Raw genomic sequence first — 13,052 nt, 5'->3', positions numbered from 1 at the left:
CAAAGCAAACCTCTGTTTTGTTCCCCAATGCAGTAAGTTAACTCTGGGCACCACTAAGATGGAGGACCAGATCTAAAGAGAAGGAGACCTGTGGAGAGGAATGTCCAGCTCCAAATTCTGTGTGCTCAGCTCATCAAGGATGTGGGCAATGGGGATCAAAGCTGAGCGGTGTCTGGGAAGCCATGGACACATTGAGGTTTGCACCTTCAGACTTTGAATTTCTAATGCAGCCAACAGCAGAGTGATTTATTAGACTGAAACTGTGGATCTATATCAGACAAATCTCACCTTCACATTAGGATCAACAATCCCATGGATTGTTCTCATATTAAAGAAAAAATATAGACTTTTTATGGTGGTTTTTGTAAGCCTCATACAACCAGTGATAGAAAAATGGTAAGCTTTCTGGAATAGATAATGGAAAGACATTCTCTGATTGGACTTTCTCCATTTTAAAGTCTATTGATTCTTTTGGTTTAATTTTCTTTTTGTTTTTAAATTACCAAAACAATAATGCCAATAGTAAATTTTTAACAATACAGAAGAATATAAAATAAAAGTTCCCTTTTAATCCCTCCTAAAACCACTCCTCCAAGATATCACCACTGATCACAATTTGAAGTATGGTCTTCTAGCTTCTTCCTTCTGTTTTTTCAAATGGCCATTCACACATACATACAAACATGGACGCCAATGCCTACACGTGCACACACACAGTTGTAGCATAAATATGATTCTGCTATACAAACTGTTCAGCATCTTCTGAGATGCCTGGTGGCTCAGTAGGTTAAGTGTCTGACTTTTGATTTTGGCTCAGGTCATGATCTCAGGGTGGTGAGATCAAGCCCTAGGTGGGGCTGCACTCAGTGGGGAGTCTGCCTGAGACTCTTTCTCCCTCTACCCCTCCTGCTTATGTACTCTCTCTCCCTCTCCCTCTGCTCCTTCCACCCCATGCACATGCTCTCTCTCTCTCTCTCTCTCAAATAAATAAATAAATTTTCAAAAACAACAACAATAGGGTGAACTTTTCTTGTAATCATTGCAACCCAATCCTACATAATTATCAACAACAATAACAATGCTGGTGATGAAGCACAGCATGAGCAGGCACTGTTTCGAGTGCTTTCCACCCCTGTTAACACATTTTGCCTCAAGCTCAGTTTATAGATGAAAAACTTGAGGCCCCCGGAGATGTTATTAAACTTGCCCCAGGGTATAATGTCAGTGAGTGACAGAGCTGGGATGAGAATCCAGGCAGTCTGGTTCCAGAACACTGCTCTTATCATAGGGTGGGGAACATTCTCTGATCAATCGTCTCAGGAAATTATGAGAAGGTGCTCTGGATTCTCCAAAAGTAGGGGAGCGACTCATTGCACAGTCTGTCACCAAATCCTGAGATTCTGAGATGCCCATTTCAGAGAACTGGGAGCCTTAACAGAAACTGGTTTCCCTTAGGTCAAACCGTCATGGCCACTTACCACAAGAGCACTGGTCCCTGAGGCTCAGCCACAGATCTAAAAGCTAAGAAAACGATCCCAGTGTCTCCATTTATTGTCATCTTTGTGGGTTTTTTTAAAAGATTTTATTTATTTATTTTTTTAAAGTAATCCCTACATCCAACACAGGTCTTGAACTTACAACCCGAAGAAGAAGAGTCTCATGCTCTACTGACTGAGCTGGCCAGGTGCTCCCTATTGTCATCTTTAAAGACAGACACACAAAAATCTGAATGTTACTTTGGATGTTATTGTGATCTGTAGGAGGGACAGAGTAAAATAAATTTTAAAAATTGAAAACACAGTAGGCATTTAGCAGAGGGTGGGGTGGATAATGGATGGATGCACGAATGAGCACATGGCAGAAGAAAGAAACAAAGAGGAGCCAAAGAAGCTGGTTTGGGTCCTAGAAATGAGCCCAAGTCTTAACCCTTGAAAGACTGCTTGTCCCTGGCCCCAGATGTAGGACAGTCTCTACTGTGCCAGTAACACTCACATACTGACCTCACATACAGAATCATTTTCCTGCCAGCTGGTTTCTTGTTTGACCTCTCTCTTCTTTCCTGCTAGCCTTCTTTCTGGTTTCCTTCTCCTTCAATTTTCTGTTATTATTTTTGTTTGGTTTTCTGGTTATAATTTAAGATGTAGTATTTACTCAATATAACCAGTGAAATAATGTGAAGCTGTCTAAAGAAGAGCCTCCAAATGCTCTTCTTCCAGTCCTGCCTTTAACTACCACCACCAGCCTGTGTGTGTTTTTCACCTCTTTCTCATGCTCATAGAAACCTATACAAGAATATAATCATCTGTAGAAAAGGTCTTCAGGGTATCGGCTTTTACAAAAATAGAATCATACTATACAACTTTTTTCATCCCTAAATATATCATGGAGATTCCTCCAGGTCAATAGACCTAAGTATAACTTATGTTTGTTGTTGTTGTGACCTTTCTATTGTTTTTGTTTTTTAATGATTTTATTTATTTATTTGAGAGAGAGACAGAGAAACAGGCATGAATAGGGGGAGAAGTGGAGGGAGAGGGAGAAGCAGACTCCCCACCGAGTGCGGAGCCTGATGTAGGGCTCAATCCCAGGACCCTAAGATCAAAACCTGAGTCAAAGTCAGATGCTTAATGGACTGAGTCACCCAGGCGCCCCTGTGAAGTTTGTTTTTTAAGTAAATTATCACACAGTAAAACTGACCCTTTGGAGTCTATAGTTCTATGAATTTTAGCACATCTCTGCATTCACACAACCACCACCACAATAAGAACATTCCCATCACCTCCAGAAGTTCCCTTGTGCACCTTTGTAACCACATCCACCTCCCATCCCCAACCCCTGGAAACCACTGCTCTGTTTTCCAACATGACAGTTATCTCATTTCAAGAAGATTATATAAATCCCATACTAGGTAGCCTTTTGAGTTAGGCTTCTTTAACCCAGCATAATACCTTTGAGATATATTCAAGTTGTGATGTGTGTCAATAGTTTGCTCTTTTTTATCACTGAGTAGTATGCCATTGTATGGGTATACCACAACTTATTCATACTTATTCTTTTTAATAACTGCAATATATTCCACAGCAAGTATAGGACAATTTATTCAACCAGTCTTATGCTGAGGAACATGCGGGCTGGTTTCCAATTTTTCCCCAAAGACATAAGGTTGTAATAAACATCCATGAACATATATCCTAATATAGAGATGTTTTATTTACATAAAATCATTCTTAAACATAAGGCTGCTAGGTAAAAAATGCATTCGTTTGTTTTTAACAGATATTTAGATTTCTTCCAGTATTACTTGTCAAATTTCATATTCCCACCAGAAAAAGATGAAGGTATTTTTTCCCTCACATTTTTGTCAGCTTCAGATATTCTTGTTTTAGTCCTCCCCTACCCCCCAGTGAGAGGGATAAAAAAAAAAACAGGATCTCATTTTAGCTTTAATTTGCATTTCCCTGAGCATCATTTGGGATCTCCATTGGCCATGTGGATACTCTCTTTGGTTACGGGCCCACTGACAACACTTGTCCATTTTTTCTACAGAGTGGTTTATCTATTTTTTTCTCAGTTTATAGGAGTTTATTAGGACTATTAATACTCTTACTGTCACATGTGTTACAAAAAAAAAAAAAAAAAACTCCTGGCCTATAGTTTGGCTTTTGGTTTGGTTTTGTTCCTTTGCCTTATGTTTGGTATTTTATTTTTTGTTTTTTTTACATGTAGTCACATGGGTCTATCTTTTCTTTGTGCATTCTGGGTTAACAGTCTTGTTTGATTGGAAAGCCACTCTCTCCCAAAGTATAGAAAAAAAAAATACCTAGGGTGCTGGGTGGCTCAGTCATTTGAGTGTCCAACTCTGGATTTTGATTTAGGTCATGATCTCAGGGTCATGAGACTGAGGCCCACATTGGGCTCCATGCTCAGTGTGAAGTATGCTTGCCCCTCTCCCTTGCTCCTCCCCCACTACCCCCAACTCTCTCTCAGTCTCTAAAAAAAACCAAAAGACAAAAAACGTTTCAAATATTTTTCTCCCGATATTTATTTTCCTTAATATGTACAAACCCTCTAACTACTATCATTTCCATCCCTCCTTTACAGATGAGCAATCGTGTAACCTTCCCAAAGATGCATATCAGGGAAGGCACAGAGTAGGGATTTGGACCCCAGTGGCCCCACTGAGAGCCCATGGGTTTAGCCACCCAGCTGTACCCCCTCCTTCATCAGTGCCAAGTCACATGTCAAACTGTCTCTGTCCAATGATGTCCTTGATCTCCTACACAGACTGAACAAATAAACAAACAAAAAAATGACAATGCAAAAGAAATGGGAATAAAGGTCCACTGTTGCTCTGAGGTATATCCAGCATCCCCGATGTCTAGACCACAGTTTTGGATAGTCACAGTACAAGGCCAGTAATGAGAAAAGGGGGAGTCACTCACTTTGGGGTTTTATGGAAGCAGACTTTTGAATCAAACAGACCTGAGAGAACGGCGATTCTGTCTTTTACTAGCTGAATGACCTAGGACAGGTTATGTAACCTCTCTGAGCTCTAGCTCTCTGACCTGTAAAATGGCAGAAATAATATCTCTCATTTAGGGGTGTTGCTATGATCTTCAAAAAGATACTTGTCACACTGCCTGGCATATAGTAGCAGATTATAAAGTGTACTTTTTCCTTCCCTCCAATGCACACACACATCAAGCCAAGCCAAAGAGAGGGCAGACGATCTTGCTAACCATGCTTTTTACAAGGTTAAGGAACCACAGTTGTGAATCCAAAAAGCACAGGAAGCGGTAGTCCTTAAAAGATGTATAATTCGGGCGCCTGGGTGGCTCAGTGGGTTAAGCCGCTGCCTTCGGCTCAGGTCATGATCTCAGGGTCCTGGGATCGAGTCCCACATCGGGCTCTCTGCTCAGCAAGAAGCCTGCTTCCTCCTCTCTCTCTCTCTCTCTGCCTGCCTCTCCGTCTACTTGTGATCTCTCTCTGTCAAATAAATAAAATAAAATCTTAAAAAAAAAAAAAAAAGATGTATAATTCGGGGCGCCTGGGTGGCTCAGCGGGTTAAACCTCTGCCTTCGGCTCGGGTCATGGTCTCAGGGTCCTGGGGGATCGAGCCCCGAATTGGGCTCTCTGCTCAGCAGGGAGCCTGCTTCTCCCTCTCTCTCTCTCTGCCTGCCTCTCTGCCTACCTCTCTGCCTTCTTGTGATCTCTGTCTCTCTGTCAGATAGATTAAAAAAAAAAAAATCTTAAAAAAAAAAAAAGATGTATAATTCTTTGGCATTATAATAGCTAATATTTACAGTGCTTGTCATGTGTCAGTTACATTGTCAACCCATTTAATCTTTACCACAATCCTATAACCTAGGTACTACTATTAGTCACATTTACAGTTAAAGAAACTGAGTCACAGGGGCACCTGGGTGGCTCAGTGGGTTAAGCCTCTGCCTTCGGCTCAGGTCGTGATCTCAGGGTCCTGGGATCGAGCCTCACATTGGGCTCTCTGCTCAGCAGGGAGCCTGCTTCCTCCTCTCTGTCTCTGTCTGCTTTTCTGCATACTTGTGATCTCTATCTGTCAAATAAATTAAAAAAAAAAAAAAAGAAATGTCTTTAAAAAAAAAAAGAAACTGAGTCACAGAGAGATTTAATAACTCCTTTGAGATTGGATAGTCAGTAAATGGCAGAGTTGGGATCTGAACCTGCGAAGTCTGGGTCCTCCATTATATTATACCACACCATATCATATCAAACCACAGCATACCACATCTTGTCTATCCAAACACAATACCATCTGGTATTGTGATTTACTCACAATTAGCTAAAGATGATAAATTGAGGGGCGTCTGGGTGGCTCAGTGGGTTAAAGCCTCTGCCTTTGGCTTGGGTCATGATCCCAGGGTCCTGGGATAGAGCCCCACATCAGGCTCTCTGCTCGATGGGGAGCCTGCTTCCCCCACTATCTCTGCCTGCCTCTCTGCCTTCTTGTGATCTCTGTCTGTCAAATAAATAAAATAAAATCTTAAAAAAAAAAAAAAGATGATAAGTTGAGTAGATTGGGGGAAATGGGCTAGCTGAAGTATGAGCCAAGAATGACGGCTGGGTCTTGAGGTCTTCAGCAAACTTGAGCAAAGATCATTCTATGGCCTGATAACCTGCTGAGAGTCTGAAGCGTGCCATCTTCATTTCAAGCCATGCAAAAGGCCCCTTCCTCTGACAGCTTCCTATGGAGTAGACCCAGCATCTGTCAGGAAGTTTTGCATGCAAGCTACAGAAATAAGCTCTAGCTAATTTAATAAAAAGGGAATTTACTGGAAGGATTTATGGGGAAGCACAGAAAATTGAAGGAAAAACTGAACAAGCAGAGAGAATGTGAAATGGAACCACTATGGGCAAATGGGTGTCAAGTACCAGTGACGGGTCTCTTCTGGACCCCACCACAGAGGTGAACAGAGTCCAGTCATTTTCTGTCATCTATGTTACTCTCCTCAAGATTCCAGAAAGAAGGCACCTGATTGGACCAGCCTGGGGCTTGTGCCTACCCTGTGGCCAGAGCAGAAAGTGATACTAGGTAAACTGTGGTGAGTAAGTACATGTGGCATATCAGCAACAGCTTCTTAGTATCACTTCCTCTTCCACATCTTGGCCTAGAATCTTGGTAGACAATTGCCAGCACATTAACAGCATCTTGTCTCAAGATCCTGAATCTCTTTCCTACGCTCAAATAGAAATGGAATTTGGCAAATAAATTCCCCACACCCCAGCCTTCAGTGGGATGACTCTGTGGCATGTCCCAACTGGCTCTGCAGAGATTCCTCAAGCAGGGTTGGCCCTCATTGCCCACAGTGGTAATCTGTTCATTAGTACATCCTATATTGGGTTATACTTTTTTATTCTCACTTTCCTCACTTTCTAACTTGCGCTATCTAAAACGATATCCTAGGGACACCTGGATGGCTTAGTCAGCTACACATCTGACACTTGATCTTAGCTCAGGTCTCGATCTCAGGGTTGTGAATTCGGGCCCCATACGGGGCCTCACTCGGGGCATGGAGCCTACTTAAGTAAAAAATAAATCAAATCATCTCCCAAACAAACTACCTGCACTCAAGTCCTTTACCCAGGGTCTGTTTTGGTAGAAACCCAAATTAAGACAAGTACCATATTAGACAGCCCCACCAATGCTGTCTCCAGTGGCGGGGGTGGGGGGGTTCCCAAAGGAAAAAAACAGAGTCCAGAGTCCAGACACCAAAAGAGAAAACATGTTGGACAGAGTAACAAAAGATTTCCATCTCACGCTGGTAGATCTTAGCCTTCTCTATATAGACATCCCACTTTAGAATCATGACCCAAAGTTTTGTCTGCCCAACAAAGTCTGTATGAATCAATTCCTCTTGAAATCCTCAAGGCCGGAGCCGAGACACTCAGACAAAGGAAAGTCTGATGCAGACACTCTAATGCACAACAGGAAGGCCCTGGGGACCTGTAAATCAGGTAGAATTACTGCTGTCATGGAGAGTTAATGGGAATATATCTGTCCATCTATCCCCCATGATGAGTGGGCATCGGAGTGCCCTCATCACCATTCGGCCCCTCGGATCATTCTGCAGCATATCCGGGGTACCTAACAGCCTGGAGATTGTCTAGCCTTATGGCCTGCACTGATGGTCATTCAAAGCACAGAATACACTTAAGAATTCATGACATTAAAAATGGACCATAAAATCAGGACCAAAGGGATTAAACTCTGAAATCCTTAGGAATTCAGCAGGAATCTGCCTTGGCCTCTGTCTAATTATCCAATATGGGAGAGCTAAGGATGCTAAGGAGAATCCTGAAGCCTCAAAAAGTGGACAGAATGTCCACTACTCACCTGGGACACAGAATGCCCTGAGCATGCAGAAATGTTAATGCCCGACCCCAAAGAGCTCATAGACAGACCTATAAACAAATAATTATGGTATAAGCAAAATACACTTACTCAATAGATATTTGTTGAGTTATATTTATGTTGTATTTATATTAATTTCTTGCTCCCACACCTCTGGGTCCACTGGGTTTTAACTAATCAAAGGAGGGTTGGATTCAGGTGTGCTGAACTTGTCTGTCCTTTGCTGGGATGAGTTAAACTATGGTTAGGACATTTGTATCCTACAGTAATGACAGGAATGCAAGAGGGTCAGCCCCACTGCATGAGTACATTCTAAGCTTCTGCCCGAGTCATGTTCACTAACATCCCAATGGCCAGAGTAAGATCAAGAGACAGGAAAGTACACTCCATCCACCGTGAGGCCATGACAGATGGGTGAATAATACTAGCAGAAGGGAGATGAGAATATAGGGCCAATAATTCAATGATGAAAAACAGGCAGCCTTAGGAAGATCAAGGAGAAGGAGCTATGTACAGAATCATACACAGGTCACAGAAGAGCTGTAATAAGAGTTAGAGAAACCCAGTCTAGCTTACAGGGCTATGGGAGGGTTTTCACAAAATCTCATAAAGGTTTCTCCTACCTTAATAAAGACCTATTCCCAAACAGACTGAGGCTGAGCTATAGATGTCCAACTGCTGGACAAAGGGACCCACAGGCTAACATTCTCTCAGTTTCTTTTTCTTTATTCTCAGATCACTGTCACACCTAGGATGACACTGGTGGTCATCTAGGGAACAATTTCAAGGAAACAAGAAAAAAATTTCAAGCCGGTGGTGAAAACAGAAACCAGGTTACAGCAAATTAAAATCATGAGGACACTTTTATTTATTCTGGAATTTATTCCAGAATATACTTGAAATGAGACATTTATTCTGGAATTTACTAGAGATGAGAAGTGAGAAAAAGGAAGAGAAGGTTGAAGAAGGTACCATTCCAACCTCAGGGCATTTGCACAGGCTTTTCCTTCTACCTGAAATATTTTCCACAGATTTCACAAAGTGGACTCCTCCTTAGCATTCAGATGTCAATTCAACTGCCACCTCCTCAGAAAGACTTACACTAATACCCCTCTCCCCATCTAAAGCATCCCTACCCCACCCCACATCACTTTCTAACATACACCACTATCTTCATTGCATTTATTAGTATCTCGCTTTTCCCCCCTTGTTGTTGTTTATTGATTTGCTTATTATCCATCCTCCTCACTAAAGTGGGTTCAGGTACATTTGTTCTGTCTTGTTCACTGTTATCCTGGTAACTTCAAAAGTTTCTGGAACATGGTTGGTGCTCAAAGGAATTGTTGCATAGAGGAATCAATGATGAATCAATGAGTAACTTTAAATAGTGAAGAAGAAAAGAAAGTAGCAATGATGAGAGAGAGGAATACAGAAAGAAGAAGTAAGAGTGGTAATACAGGAAAAAAATGTGGAAAAATTGAGAAAAGCATAGAAAGCAGTTAAGGAAAGAGAAAGAGAACTTCAGAAGGAAATTGCACCAGAAACAAAAGAGTTAAAATCTGCAGCTGCTGCCCTGACACTAGGTGTCTGAAAGGGGTGATCAAGGAAAATAGTGCTTAACAAGGCTCTGGCGTCTTATTTGCATCCCTCTATCCATCAAAATCTGACCAAAGAGGCATCAAGTTGGAAACTGCCACACATTTTGCATTCTTCTTTTGTGCTGAAAACTATTACAACAATAGCTCAGAACTAGCCCTGCAGGAATAGGAAGGTCAAAAGACAATCTGTTTCTTGTAAATAAATAATAATAAATTACCATGTTTGAATATCCTCAGGAATCCCACTGTGCTTGGAGTGCCACTTTGGATTAGAATCCCTTGCTGACAACCTAGGACCTGGGGCTCTGAAGGTCCCTGCTGTTGGCCTAAACACCATCTCCGTTTTAATTCTGGCAAATCACTGCCTCCTCTCCCCATTTATTCTTTTTTTCCCCCTTCTGAGACTCCTACTGGAATTCTAATACTTCACTTTACTCTCTTTTCTTCCACCGATTTATCCTTCCCAATTGTTGTCTGGGAGCATTCATTTCACTAATCCTTCAGTTCACTAATTTGTTCTTTAGCTGTATTCACTATGTTGGCCAACTTCTCCGTGGACAATATAAGTGGCTTTCATTTTTTACAATATACTTTTCATGCCCAAAGAATGTGGCTTTTATTTAACTCTTTTACAATACATTTTGTATTGTATGCCCCACAGTCACCAAATAGCTCTTCAAACCTTTTTTTTTTTTTTTAAGATTTTATTTATTTATTTGACAGAGAGAGACACAGCGAGAGAGGGAACACAAGTGGGGGGAGTGAGAGAGGCAGAAGCAGGCTTCCACTGAGCAGGGAGCCTGATGTGGGGCTCGATCCCAGGATTCTGGGATCATGACCTGAGCCAAAGGCAGACGCTTAACAGCTGAGCCACCCAGGCACCCCATCTTCAAAACTTCTTATTCCTATTTTATGTTCTGAGAATCTTTGCTTATTTCTCTCGGGATATTCATTTTCCTTAACTTTTAAAAAGTTCTAATCCATTATTTCTGCTTCTTATGGCATAAATGGTTTAAATCAGTGTCTTGTTATATTTTCCTGTGAACTCATATTCCTTTGGGACTGTTTGATATTTTGGCTGTGATGATAAAGGGTAGCGGGGGAGCAAATGGAGTTGGAGGAAAGATCCTTGATCCAGCTTCATGCTTCTACTGGTAAGTTGTGTCATGAAGACAATCTCCAGGTGTGCTCATAGTCCCTTCCCTTCCTTGTCCCCTCCTCTTCTGGGAATGGGCCAGATTATAGGCTGCAGACAATGCTACTCTCCATGGGCTTCCACCCTCTGCTGGGATTGTCCAAGGGCCCGCTTGCTTGCCCACAGAAGCACAGGGCCGAAGTGCTGTTTCCCTGCTCTGAAAGAGCAAAGCGTTGGGGAGGAGGCAGCTCTCAAGTTCTCACCCTGTCTATCTGTCACCTGTGGCACCCAGACCTCTCTTTACCCTGTCATATTGACACTCAATCACTTTCTCCCTCTTTAAATGATGTTCATAGTTTTAGTTAGGCTCTAGGATCCATGAATCTCTCCTCCCTGCTGTAGCAGCTCTAGGATTAGATTCAGGAAAGAGCCAGGAGTCTTTATTAACTCTCCACCTCTGCTAGTCTATTCTTCATGCATAGACTGGCATGTAGGCATGCACACATAGACACACAAGAAAACATAACATTGGGGACCTCATGTAAGTGTATTTGTAGGACAAATTTTTCTTGAAATGCTTCAACAGTGGATAAGCCTATCTTAAATTTTGATAGAAATTGTTCAAGTGCCCTTCAAAACAGTGTACCAATTTGCACTGTCAATCTCAGGGCCAATTTCCCTTGAAAAACTGTATACATGGGGTATTACCAAACAATTCAATGTTTACAGCAGAAATGTACAGGAAAAATGACATTGTTCTTTCAATTTGCTATACTTTCGTTATGAGGAAGATTGAATTACTTTTTTTTTTGTTTGTGCATTGTACCATTTCCTAAAATAGTTAAAAAGAGGGCTTGATCTGATTGTCTATCATATCTATCATCAAAATGATGTGTGAAATAATTTGTGGAATACGGAGCTTACGGGAAAAAAAACAATGATTAATAAACACAAAGAAAAATGCTCTAACTAGAATTAAAGAAATGTGAGGTAAAACAATACATACAATACCATTATTTTTTAACTTTGTATGACTGGCAAAGACTTAAAAATTTAATAACTCCCACGGTTGGCAAAGTCCCAATACTGCTATGGTTAGCACTAATTCAAATAAAAGTGATGACCTATGTCACATTCTCTTGCCCCAAATTCTTTCTTTCCTACTTTCTAATTTCTCAAGCTACTTTAAAGGTAGCATTAAAATCTCTTGCTACTACCTATTTTCTTATTTCCCCTGAACTAGACACTCACTGTCCCTTAACTCTGGGTGAGAAATAAGACAAGGGGAGAGAGAAATCAGCTAAATTTCCACTGGCCAATGTTTGGCCTCCAAACATGTGACACACAAGGGATTCCCTAGTGTCTTAATTTGGGTTTTCCCAAAAGCAGTCTCTGAGGACTTGGGTGCAGGGAGTTTATTTGGGATATAATACCTGGAAGCAATAGTAGGGGGCGGTGGGAGTGAGGCAGGGAAGGGGTCACCATCACTGGAGAGCAGTTCTGAGCTAGTTAATGCTGTGGGCAAGTAGAGCTCAACGCCATGGGTGATCCTTCAAGAAACAGTACTGCATCTCAGAACTGCCCCTCTGAAGGACAGGAGGCAGGAATCTTCGTTCACTTCTTCCCATCCCCTCTCCATGGAGGGTTACTTGAGGCTGTTATCTTCCCTGCTTTTCAGGCTGCCCTTCAGAAAAGTACCCTGAAGTGTGAAGGCGGAGGTATGTAGCAGGTACTTGAGGTAGAATGCTGGCAGTGTCCACAAAGACTATCCTCCAGCACTGAAGCTGTTATAGAGGTAGGCCAAGGGCATGGAGTGGGGCACACACAGGCATGCACCCAGTCCTTATACTGGCCCTCTTGTCTTGTTGCTGCGATTAAGGAAAAGCCTGCGTTGAGGCAAGTTCCCCCAGTTCTAGTGAGGCCTTCTCTTTTCCAACATAGTAATTCCTTTTTTTTTTTTTTTTTTAAGATTCTATTTATTTATTTGAGAGAGACACAGCAGGAGTAGGAGGAGGGGTAGAGGGAGAAGAAGAAGCAGGCTCCCACCTGAGCAGGGAGGCTGACACAGGGCTCCATCCCAGGACCCCAAGATCATGACCTGAGCAGAAGTCAGACACTTAACTGAATAAGCCACCCAGGAGCCCTGGAATAGTATTTCCTAAGGTCACAGAGAAACTCTTAGATGACTCTAAGAAAAATATAAATATCTCCAACCAAGTGAGGTGGGAATGTGTTGAGCACCTCAAATAGAATTCTTCTCTCCCTAACCCAGGCCCTGAGTCTGAGGGTACTAGTTGAGGTTCTGCTGCTACTATAAATATATGACCCGCACTTGCTAAAACCACCTGTAACTACAAAATAAGGATCTGGAACTCAGGTTAAAAGCCCTTGATGTCCATTGTAATAAAGTCTTCCATTTTCCAGAACTTCC

Source organism: Enhydra lutris, unplaced genomic scaffold (assembly GCF_002288905.1).
Source record: "Enhydra lutris kenyoni isolate GAN:26980312 unplaced genomic scaffold, ASM228890v2 scaffoldscaffold90, whole genome shotgun sequence".
In the NCBI taxonomy this organism is placed as follows: Eukaryota; Metazoa; Chordata; class Mammalia; order Carnivora; family Mustelidae; genus Enhydra; species Enhydra lutris.
The sequence above is the reverse complement of the archived record's forward strand: the minus strand, read 5'-3'. Positions refer to the sequence as shown.